At 42.9% G+C, this 24304-nt stretch overlaps 1 protein-coding gene across 2 annotated transcripts in view; it reads right to left on the bottom strand.

The window, feature by feature from the left end:
• COLEC11 (collectin subfamily member 11) overlaps positions 1 to 22199 on the bottom strand; it is a 61232-nt gene extending 39033 nt beyond the window's left edge. For both annotated transcript variants that reach the window (XM_029595803.1, XM_029595804.1), the window contains exon 1: positions 22119 to 22199. The gene's annotated coding sequence lies outside the window, so the exon portion shown is untranslated. The remainder of the gene's footprint in view (positions 1 to 22118) is intronic.
• Positions 22200 to 24304: the final 2105 nt, after the last annotated feature.

Genomic DNA, 24304 nt, shown 5'->3' with positions numbered 1-24304 from the left:
AAAGGTGTGCATATGGAAATGTTTGGAGGAGGAAGGAATTCCCGTGGCACTTCAGCAAAAATGAGGAATAGGGTGAGTTTGCTAGTGACCTTCCGTATTGCCATCTCATAGCCAATCTCACCCTTTGGTAGGGTGAGATTGGCTATGAGATGGAGCATTGTTGTTATGATGAGAAGCCTGACATCATTAATGATGAACAGAGACATGGCATCACTAATGGAAAACAGAAGTGGGCCATTACTGATGACAAACAGGAGGTCAGAATAAAAGCCAAACTAAAAAAGGTGGAGGAGGATATGAACGTACTGAAAGACGAGAACCTTGTACTGGAGGTAGAGAAGCTACTACTTCAGAACAAAGTAGCAGAATGCACCATCTACCTAGCTAAGGAGGAGGAGAAGTCCAAGGGCCTGACCATACTGAAGTATAAACATAAGGCCAGGATTAGTGACCTTGAGAAGTGTCTACATCAAGAGGACAAGGGTGAAAAGTTTAGGCAGAGTCCACAGAAGCTAGAATAAGATGCCATAGATCTGTATGAGCAGATTGCTGAGCATAGAATGCAGTTAACCAAGTACAGCATCTTCCCTTATTTCACCTATAGATAAAAAGGCTCCAGACAGTACCAGGGCTGAGTCCCTGATTCACTCACTTCCAACTCTGCTATGGATTCTCCAGTGAGGGGGTGGGGGATCAATCTCCAAGGCACAAAGTGATGATTGTATCTTTAACTGGGGCATGCCAATAAATAGTCTTGGTAGTCTTCCAATATAAAACTTTACTGATTCAGTTCTTCAACAGAAACAGTTTGACACTTTGTACATTTCTTTCTGGTTGCATACAGGAACGGTAACTTTAAAACGAGCACGCAGGCACCCATATACGCACATATATGGGCGCAAGCACACATATGCCTGAATTTTATATAGTCTGCACAAGTGTGTGCACATTCTTTAAAATATGCATAGTGGGCATATGTATGCTCCTAATTTTAAAAAGTTACATGAGGAAATGTTATTTGCGTATTTTCCTTAAGACTTGTCAGCTTTTACACGCATAAGTGAGCACAATTTTAAAACATGTGCACATGAAGGAGATTACCAGTTGACCAATTCATCCACCTGTTGGCCCAGTCTGTCGCTAAGTCATCCAGACCTCTCTGGTTCTTCAGCCTGCACTCCCCCCCCCCCCCCCCAGTCATTTTTCCACTTTTATGATGTTTACACCTGATATTGAGCAGAAGTAAATATACACAGGTAAAAGACTGATGCGCATCACTTTAACAAGTTTTAAAATAGCAACTTAGTAGCATACATGTTGGCTCCTCCCTAGAATGCCCTGCCCCTGTTTTCTACATGCAAAGTTATTCACAGTCCCTGTGTTACGCATGTGAGTAGCAGGTTTTAAAATATGGTTTACTCACGTGTGTAATGTTTTATGTGTGCACTTGGTCTTTTTTGCATGCACAGCTTTTTAAAATCTGCCCCATAAGGTATAACTGAAATATCAAATATACAGTAATTGGGAATTCCATTAGGAATCCCTCTGTACCCTCCTGGACTTCAGTGCTGGCAAGGTTCCTCCCTTTTTACTAAGTTTTCCCCTTAATGATACCTGCTATCCACTGCTTGATCTTGAAGCTCAACTTCATTTCTTTCCTCCTTATTGTACCTTGTGAGCAACTCCTTTGCTGTCTCCACTGGGTGAGCATTGGTTGATTAGCTCAATAGTTGATTAGCTCAATAGTTTTCCTCTCCTCCCAACGGTGACTCCTCTCCAAATATCTGCCATGTTGGCACTGAGTCTTCCAAGCTGAGTGACGTGGGGGTGAAATGAAAGGTTTCCCAAAAACAAAAGGCAACCTTCAGCCACTAAAAACAAAACTCCTTTCTTACAAAAACATTCATAGCGCCTGTCCCATAAGGGACCAGAAATACGTGCTTTTCCATTGTTAGGTTCTTGTCAATTTGTATAATTAAGACCTGTACTTGAAGTTACCCATGTCAAGTGTTTGAGGAGTTGCTTTAGGTAGATTTCTACTCAATAGAATGATTTCAGTTGTATTAGTGTTTAGAGTTAGTTTAAGTTTGGATAATTCATGTTGTATAGTCTTCATGTGTTTGGCTGGAGTTAGTCTTGCATTTTCAATAGATATGGTGCATGGTATATGCGCATTAAATATCACCATTGGGCTCTACTCAGATGCCTAAATTAAAGGACATCTACCTACAGAGAGATACACTTGTACCAACAGTTGGATGTAACGTCACTCTTATGGTCAAATGGACTTAATTTAATGATTACAAATCAGTAAACTTTTATTTTAACACCCAGACCCTGGTCTTGTCTGATTTATACATCGAGAGCAATGTGTGGCAAACAATATACTGGTCAATAACTGTTAGCAAAACAGCATTTTATTTATAAATTGTACATACACACACAGTTGTGCATAATTCTAGATACATCATTCAATTATAGTATATAAACAAGGATCCTCGACACGGCCGTGTTTCGCATCAGGGCTGCGTCAGGGGGACCGAACCTTCCATAAATCTATAAATAACAAAAAATAGTTAGGTATTGCGCAGGTAGGTGGGTCCACAAATCAAATTATATATATATATATAAAAGGGGTCCACAAATAAAATTATATATATATATATATATATATATATATATATATATATATATATATATAAAAGGGTTAAGGGAGAAGGAAAACCACAATGCACAAGGGACAGTATGAAGAATTAAATAATGAAATACATAAATAAATAAGAATTAACCAACAGAGCAGGTAGGCAGGTCTAAAAGAATAGGAGCCCCCAACATAATACATTCAAAGTTTAATTCTATTTGAAAAAATTCAAAGTGAGAGACAAGAAAATGTCATCAACCAGGCTAAAGCAGGACCAAGTGAGGCTCACAGCAGAAGGAACACTTACTTGTATTTTGTGTGAAAGTCGTTTGTTGTATAAAAGACGTTAGGTAGAAAAGAATGCTGAAAAATTACAAAATGCAAAGAATTGCCAAGCTTGGGGTTAACCTAAGCACAGGGTGTGTGTAGAGAACTAAAGAATTAAAGAGTACCTGTAATGTAACAAGCAGCACGGAACTGATTTTACTTGTTGCAAGCACGTAACCAGGGGTGCCACGGGGAGGGGGAGTTACCCGTGGCACAGAACGGATTGTGCACCTAAAAGAAAAAGTAAGGGCCAAAGTAAAGTGAGTTTTAGGACGGCAGATCAAGGACAGAAAGAAAATCATACGGAGTAACATTACTTTACGATAACTAGTGAACCGGTAAAAATAGTACCACAGACCAAATCCTATTAAAGCTGTCTGCTGAATTAGAATGTGGGGACGTGATCGCGTTAGAAAATATCAACCTAAATGTAAAATAAAAATAAAGAAAAGTACATAACGGGACAAGCCGGCTAAAGACAGAAATAGAAAAATTCTCAAAAAATAAGAAATAAAATGGGGCTATGTGAAGAGACCATGGGGCAGAGAAAGGGAACCACCATTAATGTGAAAAAGACTTGTACTCTATAGCCCAAACAGTTAACAAATGTATGGAGTGAAAGAGATACAAAAAACCAAAGCAGCAGAAATATATTCTATACGGAGTAACAGGATAAATGAGGGGAAGGAATAAATGGTAAAAAACGATATCAAGAGAAACAAGCCTTACAGGTTCTGATTTACCACAGCCTCTCACCTCATGAGATGCACCTACAGTTTACACACACACACTGGAAGCAAGACACCATGGTCTGGGCCACAAATGAGAGCTTACCCCCATAAAATGAATCCCCCCCAGGATTAAGAGTTAAGCATGGGAGAAAACTGATAGCCAGAGCGGACCCAAAGGAGAAATAAATATGTTTCTGTGCCCTTGGGGTTAAATCCTCACTAAGGGTTACACAAGGTAAGTAGCATATGGACCAGTAAATGGAAGAGAGTGAAAGTAATATGAAAGAGCAATTTCTGAAGGAGTTAGTAAGCTGGAAGACCTGAAAATGGGCCAAACTCTAGAAGCTGACTGTAATTCGACCTGAGGTCAGGCCTAGATTTGTCAATAGATACACTAGGCCTGTACCTAGAGTGGCAAAAAATCTGGTAGCAGCAGATTGACTGAAGATTTGCTGCTTTCCATCTATGCTGAATCTCATTCAGCAAAAAAACAGCCCTCTGCTTCCTTATCCAACCCCTCCCCTTCCAGGCAGCATGCAGGGAACAGGAAAGGAGGGAGTGGCCCTGGAGCAGACATAGTAGAGAAAAGAAGATCTGCTCTGTTCTCCAATCCAGTTTGTTAGGGTTTGTGGGCCCTTGGCTGAGGCGAGAGATGGTACCACCCACGGGGAGGAGCCCCGTGAGCCTCAATGTCGGGAGGTGAGGTCTCAGCTGCTGGGTATGTAGGATGCTGTCTGGAGAGTGAGAGTAGAGAGAGGCACTGCCCGCAGAGTGGGGAGTGTAGCAAGAAGTCACACAGTCACAGAGGTGCCACAGGGTCTGTGGAGTGGGGTATACCCAGAGAGAGGATTCCTCAGTAGAGATGAGATGGTAGTGGTCCGCAGAGTGGGGTACACCGATGAGGGTTATTCAGTAGAGATGACACGATAGTGGTCCGCAGAGCAGGGTATACCTATGAGGGTTCCTCAGTACAGAGAATATGATAGTGATCTGTAAGCGAAGTACTCACAGTGGAAGTAGTAATGGTTCCAGAGGAAGCCCCGGGGAACGAGGCAGGCAGCGGTCCTAGGTGCAAGCCCCTCCAAGGAGCGGATAGCCAGAGAAAAGGAAAGGGTCCCCATGGAGTGGGTACCCGAGACATCTCACGCCAAGGAAGCAGGAGCTGGAACGAAGGATCCGTGGTGAGCGAAGCAGATTTAGCAATGAGGGAACTTGTTGCCAAGTCGTAGGTAGGCAGGGCCAGCCGGCTTAACAGTCCATGGGGAATGACATCATCCGGGGGGGATGCCCTCGAGGGTCCTGCCATGAAGTGCATAAGACTGGCCCGGAAGCACGTGCCTAAGGAATTCCAAGGGTAAGATGGTGGTCAGCAGCGTCCACACCGTCCAGGGATGCCCGGGAATAGGGGCGAGCAGGCCGGCGATAGCTGGCGGAGGCCGCTAGTCTTCCTACTGGAGTCAGTGCAGTGAGGCAAGAGGTGAGCAACAGCGGTGGCAGCCATCTGCGACTGACGGGTGTAACAGGCCCCTCCCCAGGTGTTTCAGTTTTCTTGGTTGAGAAATATGGAACTGTTTGATCAGTTCTTTGTCAAGGATATTGACTGCCGGCTCCCAGCTGTTTTCTTCTGGGCTAAATCCTTCCCACGAAATCAAATATTCCCATCACTTCCCGTGCTTCCTCACATCCAGGATGTCCTGAACTTGGTATGTAATGTTCTCCTCTGACGCCAGAGGTTGAGGCTCAGGAGGTTTCTTGGAGAATTCGGACAAGATGAGAGGCTTTAGCAGTGAGATGTGGAAGGTGTTATGAATTTTGAGCGATGTAGGTAGGTGGAGACTTTACGTGACTGGGCCCAGCCTGCGAAGTACAGCAAAATGCCAGATGTATCTGGGAGTGAAGTGGGCTGAAGGCAGTTTTAAGTGGAGAAAGCGAGTACTGAGCTACACTTTGTCTCCAGGGTTAAACTGAGGAGCTGCCCGATGATGGGCATCGTAGAACTTCTTCGACCTTTGGGCGGCTTGCTGTAGGAGATGTTTGGTGTGCTCCCAAAGTTGATGTAACTCTCGTGCCGAAGCCTACACCGCTGAAGAAGACACAGACAGAGGTAATGGAAGAGGAGGCAGAGGTTGACGCCAGTATACAATTTGGAAGGGTGATGACCTGGTAGATGCAGATTGGTAGGAGTTTAAGGTGAACTTGGCCCAGGGTAGTAAGTCGGACCAGTCATTCTGCTGAGAATTTACATATGCCCAAAGAAACTGCTTCAGGGTTTGGTTCATCCTCTCTGTCTGACCATTGGCCCGTGGGTGATAGACTGATATGAGGTCTAAGGCAATATCGAACCTTTTACATAGTGACCTCCAAAATCTGGTCATGAATTGGACACCTCAATCAGAGAGTATGTGTCTCAGGAGTCCGTGGAGGTGAAAGAAGTGGCGGATGAAGAGTTTAGCTAACTCCGAGGCTGAAGGAAGACCAGGTAACGCCACAAAGTGAGCCATCTTTGAAAATCGGGCCATGGTAACCCAAATGGTGCTGTTGCCACTGGAAGGAGGTAGGTCCACTATGAAATCCATGGCTATGTGTGTCCACGGCTCACTAGGTGCAGGAAGAGGTTGTAAGAGGCCCAGGGACGGCCCATCAGCGGCTTCTGACGAGCGCAAGTGGGACATAATTCCACATATGCTTGAGCGTCCTTCTTCATGGTTGGCCACCAATAGAATCTCTGGAGGGTAGAGAGAGTTCTAACTCCTGCAGCACATGAAGCTAATTCTTAATATGGACAAAACAGAAATAATCTTATTAGAAAGAAAATGCCAGCATGATGATCTCCCTCACCTGATATTTGATAATGACATTAAGATAAAGCCCTCCTCATTTGCGAGAGATCTTGGTGTTATACTTGACCCAGAGCTGAACTTGAATAAACATATTGCTACCAAACTAAAAGATGGCTATTTTAAACTTCTAAAACTACGGAGACTAAAACCTTTGCTGGAACTAGCTGACTTTAGATCAGTTTTACAGGCGCTGATATTTTCAAATATAGACTATTGCAATGCGCTACTTTTAGAGCTGCCTCAAGCCACCACCTGACCTCTCCAGATCTTACAAAATGCTGCGGCTAGAGTCCTGACTGGCAATATAAAATGTGACCACATAACACCAATCCTGATCTCGCTACATTGGTTGCCAATTAATTATTGCATACAGTACAAAACCGCATGTATTGTACATAACATAATCTATGGCACAAAAACGGAATGGTTAAATACAGCAATACGATTACACATACCCCAAAAAAATCTGTGGTCAGCAAACAAGGGCTTGCTAAGAATTCCAACAATAAAGTCAGCCTGGCTGAGTCAGGTACGAGAACGAGCAATATCTATAGCTGGCCCTAAATTTTGGAACACACTCCCTGTACAGTTACGGCTACAAGAAGACACCAAGAAATTCAAAGCAGAACTTAAAACATGGCTTTTTAAATGCGCATACACAGGGAAGGAATGACAGACAGACACAGGCATATTGTAGTTTTATATTATTTATTCCTATCTTTTAGTCTTGTTTTATTATGTTTTAATTATGTTCTGATTAGCTACTATTTTATTAATTATGCCTTAATTTCTTATACATTCTTAATAGTTATTTTATATAGCTATTTATATATTCTGTTTTTTCCCTTTTATTATTATTAGATATTATTGCTTATTGTATTTTCTTACTTTTAATATATTGTACACAGTTGTGATAGTTTTACTGATGTGACAGTATATAAAAAACCAATAAACCATAAACTATAAACCCTAACTTGTCCGGGATGACCTGCCAGCAAGGAATCATGCGCCCAGCAGAGGATTTTCCTTCACAGTGGTCAGGGAACCACTGTCTTCCCAGAAGGCACTGTGAGCGTAGTGGAGAGGAGAACTTTAGTTGGATGAATGATGTGCCAGGGAGTATCCGGAACATCTTCTGTGGTGAAGGAACGTTCTTATTACCTGGCTGGTATTGTAGTAGGAAATTGAACCGAGTAAAAAAGAGTGACCAGCGGGCCTGTCTGTGATTAAGGCGTTGAGCATGGTGCAGGTACTCGAGGTTCTTGTGGTCCGTATATACCGTGATCTGGTGCTGCGCCCCCTTGAGCCAGGGACCCCACTCCTCAAAGGCCAGTTTTATTGCCAGTAATTCCTTATCCCCGATTCCATAATTACGCTCAGCCGGGAAGAATCTTCAGGAGAAAAAAGAGCACGGGTGCAAGCTGTGATTGGCCGAATGCTGGCTGAGTACTGCTCCAACACCGATGTCCGAAGCGTCTACTTTGACGATGAATGGTCGTCGGGGGTTGGGGTGACATAAGCATGGTTCATGTAGGAATGCCTCCTTAAGCTCCTGGAAGGCGGTCATGGCCTTGGGTACCCACTGAGAGAAGTTGGCACCCTTACGGGTCATGGCTGTGAGTGGAGCGGTCAGTGTTGAGTAATGATGAATGAACGAACTATAATAGTTTGTGAACGCAAGGAATCTTCGGAGCGCCTTAAAGCCTGTTGGTTGAGGCCAATCTTGATCTTCTGTGGATCCATCTGGAAACCCTGGCTCGAGACCACATAGCCGAGAAAAGGAATGTCTCTTGGTCAAAAGAGCATTTTTACAGCTTGGCATATAACTGGTTGTCCCTTAAGCGTTGCAGGACGTTGGCAATGTCTTGGTGATGGCTCTGGAGGTCTTGTGAAAATACCAGGATGTTGTCGAGGTAGACCACGACGCAACTGTAGAGCATGTCTCTGAAGATCTCGTTCATCATATTCTGAAATATCGCTGGCGCATTGCAGAGGCAAAACGGCATTACCCGGTACTCAAAATGGCCGTCGCGGGTGTTAAATGTGGTTTTCCATTCGTCACCCTGGCGTATCCTGACCAAATTGTAAGCTCCCCTGAGGTACAATTTGGTAAATATCTTGGCCCCCTGGAGCCTGTCAAAAAGTTCAGAGATTAATGGCAAGGGGTAACGGGCCTTCTGGGTAATCTCGTTTAGGCCGCGGTAGTCTATGCATGGCCGGAGGGAGCCTTCCTTTTTCCCCACAAAAAAGAATCCTGCTCTAGCAGGGGATTTAGAAGGCCAAATGAAGACTTTTGCCAAATTCTCTTGTATATATTCAGACACGGCTTCTGTCTCTGCTAATGAAAGTGGGTAGACTCTTCCTCGAGGAGGCTCAGTGTTAGGCAATAGGTTTATAGCTCAATCATATGAGCGGTGAGGAGGTACGGTGTCTGCAGCTTTCTTTGAAAATACATCCGCAAAGGAGGAGTACTGTGACGGGAGACCCGGAAGGGACATCGTAGTAGCTAGGCAAGGTATCGGAGATACAACCTCCATGCACTTTTTATGGCAGTAGTTGCCCCATTGGGACAATGGTAGAGTGCTCTAATCAAATTGTGGAGTGTGGAGTTTTAACCATGGCAGTCCGAGGACCACAGGATGTATAGCCTTGTCCAGTACCAGAAAAGAGATGGAATCCGTGTGCAAAGATCCAGTGCAGAGACGAATGGGGACCGTGGAGAAGGTAACTTCGCCTGGTAACGGTTCGCCATGAATAGAAGAGAGCAGCAATGGCGTTGGTTTACGGATGGTGGGAATTCGAAGGTGTTCCATGGTGTCATAGGATAAAATTTCCTCTGGCCTCAGAGTCCACCAATGCCAGGGTGTGAAATTGTAGAGCATCCATGTTGATTGAGCCAAGCAGAGTTAGCAGAGGAAAGGGTGAGGTCAGGCCTAAGAGAAGTCCTCCAGCAGAACCTAGGGGTGTCGCCCAGGCTAATGCTTTTCCATCCAGGAGGGATAGAATGTATGTCATCTTAGAAACAACATCAGGGAAGTATGCAGGTTGTAAAGAAAAGTGCATGTTGCACTGGTTCAAGAAGCCCCTTCACAGCAAGGGGTCACCTGCGAAATGAGGAGGTGCCGATAAGGGCACTGTAGGCTGGAATGATAACACATTTGCAGCAGGGTTTGGCTTGGCAGGCATCGAGGAGGAGTCCAGCCGACTATTCAATTGATTTATGGCACTAGCCAAAGTCTCCAGAATCTTTTGCTGTTCTGTAATTTGCTGGGCCACGCCAGGGATGGCCTGGAGTGCCGAGACCTGTGCCGGGTCCATGGACTTGGCAATCTGTTAGGATTTGTGGGTTTGTAGGCCCTGAGCTGAGGTGCGAGATGGTACCGCCCACGGGGAGGAACCCCGTGAGCCTAACTGTCGAGAGGCGAGGTCTCAGCTACCGGGTGTGTAGGATAGCAGGTAGTGGAGAGAGAGAGTAGAGAGAGGCACTGCCCATGGAGTGGGGAGTGTAGCAAGAAGTCACACAGACATAGAGGTGCCACAGGGTCTGTGGAGTGGGGTATACCCAGAGAGAGGATTCCTCAGTAGAGATGATATGGCAATGGTCCGCAGAGCAGGGTACACCGGTGAGGGTTCCTCAGTAGAGATGAGACGGTAGTGGGCCGCAGGGTGGGGTACACCAATGAGGGTTCCTCAGTAGAAATGAAACGGTAGTGGTCCGCAGAGCAGGTACACTGATGAGGGTTCCTCAGTGGAGAAGGGACGGTAATGGTTCGCAGAGCGGGGCATACCGATGAGGATTCCTCAGTAGAGAGAATACGGTAGTGGTCTGTAAGGGAACGAGGCAGGCAGCGGTCCTAGGCACAAGGCTCTCCGAGAGCGGATAGCCAGAGACGAGGAAAGAGCCCCCAAGGAGTGGGTACCGGAGACGTCTCACGCCAAGGAAGCAGGAGCTGGAATGAAGGATCCGTGGTGAGCGAAGCGGATTCAGCAATGAGGGAACTCATTGCCGAGTCGTAGGTAGGCAGGGCCAGCCGGTTTAAGAGTCCATGGAGAATGACGTCATCCGGGGGGGGGGGGGACGCCCCCGAGGTTCCCGCCATGACATGCATAAGACTGGCCTGGATGCACGCGCGCCTAAGGAACTCCAAGGGTAAGATGGCAGTTGGCAATGTCCACACGGTCCAGGGAGGCCCGGGAACAGGGGCGAGCAGGCCAGTGATAGCTGGCGGAGGCCGCCAATCTTCCTACTGGAGTCAGTGCAGTGAGGCAAGAGGTGAGCAACAGCAGTCGCAGCTGTCTGCGACCGACGGACGTAACACAGTTCTTTTTTGCCTGTCATTCAGAGACAGGATGGGAGGGGATGAGTCTAGAGCAGATATGACAAAGAGGGATTATTTTGGGAAGACTAGAAGGGACTGAATAGAGGATCATTCGTGGGTAAAGAGAGAAGCTGGACAATAAGCTGGGGGCATTGTCTGTGTGTGAGAGGAAGGGGAAAGGGGAAGAGGAAGTATTTGATTGTGAAATTGAGATGGGCTTGGTGCTGGGTATATATTTCTGTATGGGTGTATGTCAGATTAGGTAGGAAGTTAGAGAGGGGGTTCAAGAGGAATCAGGAACAAAATACAATAAGGACACCTGCCTCCTCCCCTGCCCCCCTCCCATCTCAATTTGAATCCTCCCTCCCTTGTTCTCTAGTCCTATCCCCCAATTTTTGGAACCTCCCTTTTTTCTTATGTCTCCCTTCTCCTCAGATCTTAGAACCCACCCCTCAATCCCTCCAATAGCAGAACCTCCCCTCCTTGTCCCCATCCTAGATTGCTGAGCTCCTCCACCACTTCCATGGTCTTTCCTTCTCCCATCTTCCCCATCCCCAGTCCTCTCTCCCTTTCCTCCCCCATCCCTACTCTTCTCTCATTTTCACATGTCCTTCTGTCCCTGGTCTTCTCACCTTCTTCTCACACCATTCCTGGTCCTCTTTTCTTCCTATCTCTATCCCTGGTCCTCTTATTCTTGAGATCTTCTCCCCGGACTGATACTTGAGATCCCTTTTCCTCACCCATTAAAAAGCAACATTAGAAATCTACTTTATTTTTATAATGTAAAATAAAAGATGGAAATGTTTGTCAATGTGATTCAGAATTTTCTAATTTTTGCTATAGAATCTTTCCCTGAGCTGCCACAGAAAACTGTGGGGGTTGTACCTTAGATCTTCTGCTCCCTGTCATCTGACCTAACGGGAAGGATGGGGGAGAGAGAACAGCACCAACTGTATAGCTGTGGAAAAATATGGTTCAAGTCAGAAAGGGGTGGAAATGGTGCAATATGTATCCCAAAAGAGGTCTCATGTACATAGGGAGAGAGAAACATTAGCAGGAAGACTACTTGGTGGCAAATGTATTAGTTAGAGCTGAGGCTGAGAGCTCCAGATTCTAAGAGAGATGTGTGAAGGGTCTGAAGACCACCTGTATAAGACTTTCATTTGAATACCCAGGAGAAATGATATGGGAAGGAGTAAGATGATACTATTGATGGCAAGCAAACAGAACCAGGGCTCTGACCTGTGGAGAAGGTACACGACAGAATGAAAATCCCACACAGCTGGAAACCATTCAGAAACCGGGGAAGTTTGCCAGCCAGAAAGGCAGAGGGCGCTCCAAAAGAAACACCAGAGGAGAAAGAAAAGAAAGATCACTTTAAGAAAGAGGGGACTGGCGAACAAGATGAGGCTGGGAATTGTAGTCCAGGAAAGTAATGACCAAAAATTAGTCAAGAGAAAGAAAAGGACCTCAGGAAGAGGTAATAGGGGTTTTTTTGTGCTTACATAATCTGAAAGCATTCCTGGACCCAAGGTTTAGTATGAAAATGCACATAAATTAAATGCAATACTATAAATTATGGATTTTAAGATGCCTAAAGCCCCTGCTGGAACCTGAGGATTTCAGAACAGTGCTTTAGACTCTTCTGTTTTCCAGAATTGATTACAACCACTCTCTTTTACTTGGTTTACCCAATAATACCCTTAGATTATTTCAGCTATTTCAGAACTCGGCCATCCAGGTGTTAACTGGGACTGCAAGATACAAACATACTATTCCCACACTGGTTACCTGTCCAGTTTCAAACTGCAATGCAAATCGGTCCTGACACTGATACACAAATAATTAATAATAATGGATGTCTAGTATTTGGGGGCAGCTTTATGTGTACATACCACTCAAAGAGTATTACAATCTGAAAATAAAGGCCTTCTTGTGGCTCCGACCAGATAAGATCTCAATCTCTGTGACTGGTCCGACAATCTGGAACCCCATGCTGGAGCATCTCAGAGTCTTAGCTGATTCAAAGGCATTTTAAAAAGTGCTAAAAATGTGGCTGTTTCAGCAAGCCTCTGGGGAAGTAACTTACATCTCATTATAGCTTGCCTGCTGTATATGTTTGAAGTGACCCTCATGCTTTAAGAGCACTGAACAGTATGATGCTCTGTGAAGAAACAGGCATTAAAGGAAATATGGACAGTCGTCCTGCAAGTTTCATGGCTGTGGAGTTGTTTCTGGCTATCAGACATTTATTCAGAGCAATTCACTAGGAATGGCCTGTCATAGTGCAATGTATATTATGTGCAGGGCTGCCAATCACCCATAAATTTACAGGCTGCCCATAAAAATAACCCAAAAAATTGAGTAGTACAGACTTGGCTGGAGGGGAAAAGGTAACACCAAGGACCTTGCCCAGCCAATCAAACACTGACTGCCTGTCTCTATGTTGGTTTATAGGTTGTTGCACTGTGTCATATACTTTATGAAACCTCAATAATATGTTAATTATTTAAAAAAAAAATAATAACCTTAAAAAGGACCTGTCCCCAAGGCCCGTATCTATTTTTGGGTTGCCCATAAATGTATGGGCAGGTGACAACCCTGGCTGTCTCTCTTCCATCAGAAGTTGCCAAAGCTGTTCCTCAACGTGAGGCGACACTGTGAATGGAAGAGACAGATGGGTGTCAGGAGTGTGGGGAGAGTCATAGGCACCCGTGTGAGCTTTTGTCGGCAATCCAGTTTATCCTCTGAAGGTCTCCCTCTACTCAGCTGATCTGAGAGACATTTTTAATGACAGCCAGTAAAAAAAAAAAAAAGTTGTGTTGTCAGTGAAAAAAAACCCCAACCCTTAAGACAGTGAATAAAAATGTATCTTGGGGTTAGTAATCCTGATAATGCACACAGGCGTCTGCAAGGGTTATATTAATGGTAGGTGCTGAGTATGGGGCATAAAGGGGCAGTAGAAAGGCTAGGAAGTGACTAGGGCAATACTAATTTGTTTTAGTGTTGGGTACTGAAATGAATGGCTGATAATCTGTCTCTAGGGTTGGATAGTCCTTTATCCTGGGGATGCTTAACAATTTGCTGCGTGTTGGGTGAATGTTATGGAATAATCAGGTGAGTGATATCAAGTGCAGCATGTTTACTGTGTGATGTTTGCTTTTAATAGTTTAAGTTAGTATATTTATAGTATGTCATGTTAGGCACTTCAGTGTGATTTTGTAAACCGCCTCGGGCATATCTCTTTTGACTGGGGAAGTATTGTAAACTAGATTTAAAAAATAAAAAGATAAGTACATGAAAAATACTTGAAGCCGGGAATGGCTACCTAATGGGAACTAGATGGGAGAAATAAGAAGAGAGGTACTACAGATGAGAAATAAAACATTGTCCGTTTAGGTTTTGTGAAGTCCCCATACATATTTGCAGCCTCCAATTCTAAAACAATAAAACTCACTCAATGTGTGAAGCCATTGCTAGTAACACATGAAGTCAGAGAAACTTCCTATGTCCCAATTATATTCTTTCAGACCTAAAGACTTTTGCAGCCAGTGATGGATGCTAGTGCAGAGTCATTTGCAGAGCTGTGCACTGCCATGCGAAGGATCTGGGTTTTATTTCTGAGATGTCTTCTACTCCTTGGGCCAGCCAGGGTTGGGATTGTTGTGGATGTAGCATTCACAACTCCTGCAGGGAGGGAGTCCCAATAATCATGCAATAGCAATGTCCGGTGGCCAGAGTTTAGGGCTCATGATTGCAGGATCCTGGAAGAAGCCTTTGTTCGTGTTCCCTAGCCAAGCAGCAATGCTGTGCTGACTGTACTAAGTAAGATGGCAAGAGGTACAAAACACTGTAGAAAATTCCAATTGTAAATGAAGGCTTATGGTGCCACATCCTGGCCCCAGTTCTAAAATGGTGGATAATAAAAACCAAGACAATGCTAAAGAATGTAATTTTTAAATCAAATAAATATAAAACTTAAACAACTTGGTAAAATAAAACAGTAATGTGGCTGCCGTTTTAACCCACTTGGATATGAGGACCTAAAAATCAACAAAAGTTGAAGATAATACTTTTTTGTTGGACTAATTTAATGTATTTGTCACTATTTTTGTAAGCTATGTGCTCTTCATCGGGTCAATAAATTTTGAGTGAGGGTTGCAATGACCTGATAACTCTTGAAAACTAATGACAACGTTTTCCCAATAAAATGATATTAACTATAAATTGTTTAGCTACCTTTATTTCTATGTAAAAAAATGCTACGCTTGTTTACTTAAAACAGTTTTCCTGTTCCTCTCTTTGCATGATGTTGGTAACTATGACTAGCAAGAGCAGTCTAGTTTTATCTGCTGCTGCTGTAGGAACTATAAAGGAGTACTAAAAGCTATTTTTATTTTATTTTGTATATTTAGCTCTCGTCTTTTCATTGTAGCTCAAAGCAAGTTACATTCAGGTATAGTAGGTATTTTACCAGCATTAGATTTAAAAAAGCCATCACCTAAACTATTTACAAAGGATCCAGTTTAAAACCACACACACTCTTCCCCCTCCCAAGTGCCTACATATATCCCCTGCTTAGAGGAGACTGAAGCACTGGAAAGGCTATACCAGACAGCCTGATTGATTAGCCTTTCCCAGATCATGAATTCTCACTCTGGACCTGATGTGATAAGACATGAGTAAACCATGTGCCCTGATTTCAGCACACATTTTCTTTATTCAAAAAAGAGTAAATTCTTGATACAATAAGCTAATGGCATGCTAATCCATCGAGAGTTTTTAAAAAGTGCGCAAACACAAAAATGTACCTATAAATAAATGTGCACTCAGCTAAGTACACCTTACCATGCAGCTCAAGTTTTGTGCGAGTAACTCATGAGGTATGCTGACAAAATGTGGGTTGTGCTTCTAGCACACAAAACATGAGCTGTGCTCAAAAAACGTGCCCCTAAAGGTTGTGCACACATAACCCGAGTCCAGCACCCCCGCACCGGAAATTCCAGGTCCAGGACCACACTGGAGTACAAGACCATAGACTAACACTAGCCTATTAACTTTACTCCACCTTTGACCCAGGAGTTAAAATTCCAACATTAAATAAATCTGAGTTAAGCTTACGCACGTCACTGCATTGGGAAGTAATAGCTAATTTATATAGGGGATTTGTTCAGACATTTTTACTCACCTGTGTGCACACATTTTTTGTGTACTAAAATCCTTTGAAATCATGAGTAAGGTTAAGTGCATAAAAATGTGCATACAAACATGAGTAAAAATGTGCACTCAGAGAAGGGGTGTGAATAGAGAGTTCCCATGACCGGTTCCCCACTTATGTGTCCTACTAGCAACAGAAAGAACCAAAATGCACCTAATCTCCATTGCTTCCTCTCAATATATCCTGGAAATAAGAGTACGTCTCGAACTGTTGTTGAGGCATGAGGACCTCTCAAAACTGGGGAGAATACTGTCTAATGTCAGCAAAATTAACATCAACTCTAGCAGGGGTGGCTAAATCCAGTCCTCAAGAGCCACAAACATGCTTGGGTTTCAGATTATCCATAATAAATATGCATACAATTGATTTGCATGCACTGCCTTCAATATATATATATAAATAAACTTCATGCATATTCATTATGGATATCCTGAAAACAGGGCTTGTTTGTGGCTCCTAAGAACCAGACTTGGCCACCCCTGCACTATAGACTGTAATAGGAAGGTAAATAACCAATCTAAAGAATTAATCATTTAGGTGCCTTAAAAGCAAACCTTAGCATTTTGCACAATTAGCTCACAGTTTTTCATTGATAGCTCAAGGTGGGTTACATTCAGGTACAGGTTTTTCCCTAACCCAGACAGCTTACAATATATGTTTGTACCTCAGGCAATGAAGGTTGAAGTGACTTGCCCAAGGTCACAATGCGCATCAGCAGGATTTGAATGTGGGTTTGCCTGATTTAGAGCTTGCTGCTCTAACCATTAGGCTACTCCTCCATCTAACCTATCCTTCCTCTCTCTTTGCTTTCCTCTTGTTGAACTTCAAAACAACGAATGCCTAATGGCCTTCTGTATCAAACAATTATTTTACAGTGAGTGGGCATACTGTTGTTATATTTACTTACCATACAATCATTTTGCATGCTTTCATTGTAATACACTTGAAAAAAAGTCCCTTCTTCCTGCTTAGAGAGGATAAGTGTCAGTGAGAAGTCCTGAACTTGTCAGTGTTGGGGAAGAGTGGATAGGGGATTTCTCAGATAATGCTAGGAAAATAGGTTGAATCAAAAAGGAACCAAGGTGACTTCATTAAATATTTGTACATTTTCACATACAGGCCAAAACATGTTCATCTGGGTTTAACAGAAAGAAAACTGCACATTTGCACTTACAAATACATTCAAGCTGCAAGACATAATTGGTACTAGTTTGGTATGATATAAAGCCTTAAATATTGAAATTGAAAAAATATCCTTCTCATTGGGATGTTTTCTTTTCTCTCTTCTTCTGCAAAGCCTTGTGCCGTACTCTTCCTATTACGTATCCACCACAGGCTTCACTAATTGCCTTCCCTTCCCCCACACATTCATCAACTACTACAAGAACCTTGCAAAGAAAAAAGATTGCAACTCCCGCCACCATGAATCCTGCATTTCCAGTAGCTTGCTTTGGCAAGGTAGTTGCCATTCTTTCAGCCCTTACCAGTCATCATCCTGAGAAACAGCAGTAATCAAAACCCAGGTACCACCTAGTTTCAGTGATTTTGTACTGTTGTCTATAAAAGGTACAGTGCTGTAAAGTATAAGAAACTAGAGATCAAAAATATAAACTGCTTAACCTACATATTTTACCTGAGCTTTTCTCTGTCACCAATAACCACTAAAAATACTTTGTCATGTTATGGCAGAAAGTTAAGGATATAACTGCAATTCTTGCCTACCTGTAACAAGAGAGGTGCTGGGGGTGAGTTTCTGGAGTTGCCCATCCACCTCATCTCCTGATTTTCTTATAGAGAAGCCAATGTATTAAAATGTGCCACAATTCATGCAGAAGCTGCAATTTTCCCTCTGTATATTTTCTACTGGGCGTCGTATACAAATATGCCCGGTAGAAGATGTATGCACATACGTTTTCTACAGACAACTTTGCAAAAAAGATAACTGCACCTAAGTGAAGTGTATTTGTCTTTTTTGAGGTGTAGTTATCAGGTTTGCTAAAATCGGCCTGTGAAGGCCTTTTCGAGCATACTTTAGCATTGTAAACATAGTTAATGAGCTGCTTTGCATGAAGTTGCATTGCAGGAGCTTATTAATTTTGATTAACCATAAAATTTCACAAGTGTAAAATTATGCACAAAAGTGTATTACATGTGAAGGCAAAAAATTTAGCGAACTGTTTCACATATTAAAAGTAAAACTTGTGTGCTTAAACCCAGCTTATATGCACAAGCTGCTGTTTTTTTCACATGAAGCAAACTTTGTGAAATTCAGTGCACTTTACTACATCAGTCTTATAGCTTGTTACTGGGGCAGAGACCTGATTTCCTATACCCAATTATTTAAGCTATATATTCTCCCAGAATGTACTCACTGCTCATTTATCTGCAGGGTAGATATTCATTTACTAAGAAAATAATTTCTTTGAAAAGAAAAACTCCAATATGGCAAATTATGCACACATACTTTTGAAAAGGCAAAATTACACACATGAGTGCAAATCCGTTCCCAATCACACCCCCAGAAATGCCTCTACTCAATCCAGGCAAACGTACGGACAAACATGACATGCACCCCTAAAGACCATTTCTGTGCGTAAAACACTGTTTTATCCTCAGAGGTGCCTTTGAAGATTACCCCCAAGAAGGTCTGAGCAACAGAATAAAAGGATGGGGAAAAGTGGACAAAGGTGAACCAGTAGATGTGGTGAATTTGGATTTTCAGAAGACGTTTGACAAGGTCCCTCATGAGAGGATTCTAAGAAAACTAAAAAGTCATGGGTTAGGAGGCAATGTCCTTTTGTGGATTGCAAGCTAATTAAAAGACAGGAAACGGAGAGTAGGATTAAATATTCTGTCTTCACAGTGGAAAAAGGTAAAGAGTGGAGTGCCTCAGGGATCTGTACTTGGACTGGTACATTTTAATATATTTATAAATGATCTGGAAAGGGGTGCAACAAGTGAGGTGATAAAATTATGCAGAGTAGTTAAATCTCAAACGGATTGTGATAAATTGCAAGAGGACCTTGTGAGACTGGAAAATTGGGCTTCCAAATGATAGATGAAATTTAATGTGGACAAGTGCAAGGTGTTGCATATAGGGAAAAATAACCCTTGCTGTAGTGATGTTAGGGTCCATCTTGGGAGTCACCACCCAGGAAAGAGATTTAGGCATCATAGTGGATAATACATTGAAATCGTCAGCTCAGTGTGCTGCAGCAGTCAAAAAAGCAAACAGAATCTAGGAATTATTAGGAAGGGAATGGCAAATAAAATGGTGGATGTCATAATGCTCCATGGAGAGACCGCACCTTGAATACTGTGTGCAATTCTGGTTGCCACATCTCAAAAAATATATAGTTGCACTGGAGAAAGTGCAGAGAAGGGCAACTAAAATGATAAAAGGCATGAAATGGCTCCCCTATGAGGAAAGTCTAAAGAGTTTAGGGCTGTTCAGTTTGGAGAAGAGTTGACTGAGGGGGGATATGATAGAGGTCTACAAAATCATGAAAGGACTTGAACAATTAATGTAAATCGGTCATTTACTCTCTCAGATAATAGAAGGACTAGGGGGCACTTCATAAAGTTAGCAAGTAACTCATTTAAAACAAATCAGAGAAAATTCTTTTTCATTCAACACATAGTTAAGCTCTGGAATTCATTGCCAGAAGATGTGATTACGGCAGTTAGTGTAACTGGGTTTAAAAAAAGGTTTGGATAATTTCTTAGAAGAGAAGTCCATAAACTGCTATTAATCAATAAGGAATAATAGCTTGGGATCTATTTAATGTTTGGGTACTTGCTAGGTACTTGTGACTTGGATTGGCCACTGTTGGACACAGAATGCTGGGTTTGATGGACCCTTGGTCTGACCCAATATGGCATATCTTATGTTCTTATGAAAAAGAACTAGGCTAGAGATAACACAGAGGTGCTGTGTAGGCTAAGCCTTGCAGACTGCTGACAAGTGATGGGGAACAGATCCAGGAGGGAAGATTACTCCAGGGGAATGAAGCAGCAGGTGCAAAAAGTCAGTGGCACTGGGGAGAGAAGAGGGACTCAGAGAGAAATGACAGAAACATTGAGGCCGAGGATGACAAAACAAAAAGTGATAACTAGGGGGAGCCAGTGGAGGTCTCTGATGAGGGCAGAGATGCTGGAGAAGCAAGATAGCTTATATACTAACCAACTTATTTACTAAAGCTTTTCTCCCATTTTGTGTCTATGAGAAAACTGCATAGTAAATAGGGCTTGAAGTGAATAGTTTCAAGGTGGAGGGTGGCTGCTGAATATTCACACACAGGAACCTTCAAAGGAATTCCATATTTTTTATATATGTATCCAAAAAGAAAAAGTATTATGCAAGTTTCACATATAAAGAACACTTGTAACTAGATATATCTTTAACTGAACAATCAATACTTAGCAAAAACTTGGAAATCTATATTAGCTTACATTCTGACAACATTCTGCATAAACTACAATAGGTACAACTGAAAAAAAATTGTTTCTTCCCTAACGAATTATTACTCTTGAAGCATGCCCGATGAACTGTAACAGAACCTGAAGCTCTTCACTTATCCGGAGAACAGATACAGCCCTCGCAGTGGCAGCGCAAGCTTCCCCTGTGCTGAGACGGGCAGCCACAGTGCCAGTGAGTACCAAGCTGTGAAGGTAGGTTCTAGTGCCTTGGACACCTGTCCATAACTGTACATCTCTCTTAGCAGGGAATGCCTCTTTACAAAATCTTAAGATCTGATATTTCTTTGCCATTTTTCCAGAAGGTTAAAAAAACAAACAAGCAAACATGTTTTCCAGTAGCTGAATGTGAATATTCAATCCTAGAGAAGACAGTTTACAGAGTGCTTCATGAAGGTAAAAAAGCTTTCCGCCCAGATTAATTGGCCATCCGAAAACTGCGTCCCTCAATATGGCTAAACGTTGGTCCTTTCTGCCATACCATGCGTACTTTTAGCCCCAATCAGAGGAGGCGTTCCCTGGGGTCTGCTTGGGTGCGGTGGAGGACAAATATGCATGTAGATGGCATTTTCAGATCTTTTGTGCATAATATTCCAGAAAAAGTCCTACCTGTAGTAAAAGCAGGTGCAAGGGAGCTCGTGTACTCTGTACCAGGGGCAAGTTTCAACTCCAAAGTCTGCGCATCCTTTTGCTTCGAAAATTGGTGGAAAGCCAGTGGGTAAAATGTATGCAATGTCTTTGACCCATTGGAGATGGTTTAAAAATTACCCCCACTGAGGAGTCTTTCTCCAGCTCCCCTTTCAAAACCAGTTCCATTATACATGCATTTTGTACTTTAATCTAACATACTCTTTCACCTACCTAAATTACCTTTGATACTGGCACTGTTGGGATACTGTGACTGTAATGGCACAGTGGAGGTCAGCCTCTGATACAACAGCTTCTGCTCCAAATCAGAGCTCAGAACTTGAATGTTCTCAAAACGTCCTCCTTTAAAGTGCATTCCTGTAGAAAGTCTAGCTACTAGGACTAACCCTGCCTTATAAGAGTATTTTACAGACACTCCCCCTAGGATTTCTAGAGGACTTCTAAAATCAAGAGGCACAGTCATTTTCCTTATGCCAGCCCAAGATTACTTTCTTCATCCAAAAATAAATAAAACCATTTGAGCAACATGTTTAAGGACAGAAAACTCCAACCCTACAAACAAGTAGTCGCTTCATTCATGCAGCCTGAGAAAAGCCAAACTATTAGCCCTGCTCTTATTGAAACTTTTTCATGCAAATTTAAAAAATGTTCCCCAGCTTACATATTCTGTATAGATCAGAGATGTTACAAACAAAAGCACAGTTCTAGCAGGCAATGGACTGTGTGTCTTTTTCTGCAAAATGCAACAAAACAGTAGGCATCTATCTTCTGACATTTAAGCTACACTTAACCCAACCTATTCTTCTTTTTTTTTTTTTTTTACTTTGAGTTATCCTGCTCAACATCTATTCTGGCCTTAAACTCTATGATGCGATTCTATGATGCGATTCTATCCGTAATGCTATGAAAGGCTCCTACCTTGCAAAGGCTGAGAGAATTTCCTCTGGCGGCAGGGACACTGTACAGACGAACCTCATTGCTGCTGTTTACAGAAGGCTGTCAGATTTTAATTTGAGAAGATGTCTTTAGCTTACAGAGAGTTCAATAAATCAAAAGGATGAGTTGCAAGTGTTATCTGCAAGCCGCTTCCTGCTTGAGACATTTCAGCTGGCCTGCAGGCTGATAATTAGGCGAGATGCGTGGGAAAGCCAAAGACATCCATAATGTGCTATGCTAAATAGATAACTATTTTGGGGGAATGTACTTTCTGTCATGTGAAGAATCTTCTCCTTTTATCCCCCTGCTAGCCCAACATTTGCATTTCAGCTGTCTATACCAGGTTCTTGCTTTGTTCCAAACCCTTATCACAAAGCCTGGTGCGACATGATTTAGGAATTTTGCAGGACGGAGGCCAAAGTTGTTTGAAATGGCTGAAAAGGAAACATCAGATCAACCACTAGTTTATATCGATTTATTTCAATTGAAATGTAAAATAAAAGTTTATGGCTTTGTATATGACAAGAAACATGAATCTGTATTTTGTATAAACAACATCCTTTTTATTATGCAAATGAAAAAATGATTAAAAAAACCAGCAAATGGACATACATGGACTAATGATTATAACTAGCAACTGAGTACAGTATTTGTGCTTTGGTTGTGTATATGAAGGGCCTCATTTCATTAAGACACCACATCATTTTTATGAATGTGGTTAGAATTTGTCATGGTTGAAATTGTTCAGATGGCATTTGTATATGTTGTGACATCTCTATTTCTTTCCTTCAAATTTTGCTATAGCTAGTTGGTGTCATAGTATACGAGTCCTGGACTGCAATGGAGTTGGGACTGCTCAGTTCAAGGGGCATGGACTGGGCCCACCTCAGCAGCAGGCAGGCAGGCAGGCTACTGGCTGAGACCACGAGAGAGGTTTCACCTGTACCAGCTTCTTCTCCTGTGGGTTCAGCCATTGGGTCCTGAGGCTAGCAGGGCTTAGGAGAATGTCCACAGTTAGAAAGTGGTCCAAGGTCGTGACTGGCAGCGGTCAGGAGTGGTCAGTATCTAAGCAGAGGGTCAAGGCAGGTGGCTGTCAAGCGGAGTCGGTATCCAAGGTGAGGGTCAAGGCAGGCGGCGGTCAGGCAAAGTCAGTATCCAATCAGAGTTCCAAGTCGGAAGCAAGAGATCAGGATGACAAGGAACTGGAAGGCACGGGTGGAGAGGCAGGTTTGGAGCAAGACGAAGAGGGACTAGAACAAGGCAAGGCAGGAGCTGGAATAAGACAAGGCAGGCAGGATCAGGACCAAGAACAAGCATCAAACCCCAATGAAGATGAAGGAGGACCTGTTGCTAAGGATCTGGCTGCAGGGACACTGGTGTTTAAATGCCCCAGGCTGGCTGAAGTCAGAGGTGCCTGCCGGAGAAGATTTCCCGCCACATGCCAACAAATGATGAATGTGTGCACATGCCTAGGAACCATGGGAATGGTGGCATCCTCGAGAGCAACTTCAGTGTCCTGGGGTGAATGGTACTGATTTATATTACTTGTTTGATTGCCAGTTTTGCCTGTATATAATTGAAGACATGGCCAATCTGATTACTCCGGAGTCTACCCCCTTTCACCTTCATCCCATGACCCCTCATTCCAGAACCTCTTTTCTTTTCTGTTGAAAGAGGTATCTCCATGGTATCTTGATAGACTTTAAATGTCTCTATCATACCTCCCCTATCCCACTTCTATATTCATGTTTAGATCTTTAAGTCTGTCCCCATATGCTTTATAATAAAGACCCTTGACCATTTTAATAGCAATCTCTTGAACAGATTCCATCCAGTTTATTTCCTTCTGAATCCATGGTCTCCAAAACTGTACAAAGTATTCTAAATGAGGTCTCACCATGGACTTATAGAGAGGCAATATAATTTCCTTTTTTCTGCTGATCATTCCTCTCCCTAAGCACCCAAGCATCTTTCTGGATTTTGCTGTTGTCTTATCCATCTGTTCGGCCACCTTATGATCATTAGATATGATAATCCCCCAAATCCTGCTCTTGTTTCGTGCATGCAAGAATTTCATCCCTTATACTGTACCTTTCCCTTGGGTTTTTGTACCCCAAATACATGACTCTGCATTATATAGCATTAAATCTTAGCTTCCTCCTTACACA

Source organism: Rhinatrema bivittatum, chromosome 3 (genome assembly GCF_901001135.1).
Source record: "Rhinatrema bivittatum chromosome 3, aRhiBiv1.1, whole genome shotgun sequence".
Taxonomy (NCBI): Eukaryota; Metazoa; Chordata; class Amphibia; order Gymnophiona; family Rhinatrematidae; genus Rhinatrema; species Rhinatrema bivittatum.
Note: the sequence above shows the minus strand (reverse complement) of the source record. Positions and strands in the feature narration are given on the sequence as shown.